The following is a 1,134-nucleotide window of genomic DNA, read 5'->3' as shown; positions in this document are numbered from 1 at the left end:
AGTTTTGGGGACTTTGATTGTCAAAGTCAAGTTGTTAAACAACAACCTTTAGAACATTTAAATTTCTCTTATTTTTTGATCTCAAATAATTTACATTTAAGCACAAATTTACCTCCCAATCATTTCTAAATGGATTTCTTTTTAAGACAATTTAAAGCAGGGAAAATTAGGTGTTACTGGATGCATACTGGGGAGCATAAGTCTTATTTATTGGAGAGGCAGCAATGAACTACATATGTTACATAATTATATAGAAGATAGCAGAATTGCAGTGTTCTGAAACAAAAAAGTGCCAGCATTTGGAAAGATGAGGGATCATTGGAAACAATTTATGTAGTTTGGAGTGATTTAAGTGTAGTTAAACAACTGCACATTTTGGTGCAATGTCTGACATAATAGTCCAAGAAAGCTGAAAGGTTTTCAAGTCTGTTTTCCATGTCAGCTTCCCAGCTGATGCTCCACCAGGGAAAACTCCTGTTTGTGGGGAGAGGCTGCTCTGGCCTGGGTTTTCCTGAGATTTGTTCTCTCCTGCTTTGTTTTGTGCTCAGTCACACCATTCCAACACTGGCATGGGTTGCCCAGAGAAGCTGTGGCTGCCCCATCCCTGGAAATGTCCAAGGCCAGGTTGGATGGGGTTTGGATCAACCTGGGACAGTGGGAGTGAAATGTGGTGATCTTAAAGGTCCCTTCCAACCCAAACCATTTCCTGGTTCTTCTTGGAGGAGTGTTGGGCAAACTGCTTTGAATGGTGAAAGTTTGAAATCTCATCGTGTTCCAACAGGTTTTGGGGCAATCTCAGCACCAGCAGGGCTGAAGTAGCTCAGCTGGGAGAGCGTTAGACTGAAGATCTAAAGGTCCCTGGTTCAATCCTGGGCTTCAGCAGCCTTTTCCTAAACTCTTGTGTGCCCAGGGCTGGGCTCTGCACTGCAGGAGACTCCTGGACATCCAGGACAGATCCAGACCAGGGCCAGCACCACTGGCAGGCCCTGGAGGCGACAGGAGCATCTCAGCTCTGGGCAAAGGAGGAGAAGCTGGGCCCAGTGGCCTTCCGAGAGTGTGGAGTTCCCCTTCTGGGACACATTCCCAACTGGAGGTGGTGCTGGGCAAGGGGCTGTAGGTCCTGCTTCAGCACGG

At 46.5% G+C, this 1,134-nt stretch overlaps 1 non-coding gene across 1 annotated transcript; it reads left to right on the top strand.

Annotated features, from left to right (window-relative positions):
- The first annotated feature begins 809 nt into the window (after nt 1-809).
- Nucleotides 810-882, top strand: TRNAF-GAA (transfer RNA phenylalanine (anticodon GAA)). The gene has a single exon. It is a non-coding gene; the product is annotated as a tRNA-Phe (tRNA).
- Nucleotides 883-1,134: the final 252 nt, after the last annotated feature.

The sequence above is a fragment of the Serinus canaria genome, chromosome 2 (assembly GCF_022539315.1).
Source record: "Serinus canaria isolate serCan28SL12 chromosome 2, serCan2020, whole genome shotgun sequence".
Lineage (NCBI taxonomy): Eukaryota > Metazoa > Chordata > Aves > Passeriformes > Fringillidae > Serinus > Serinus canaria.
This window is presented reverse-complemented; position numbering and strand designations above follow the sequence as displayed.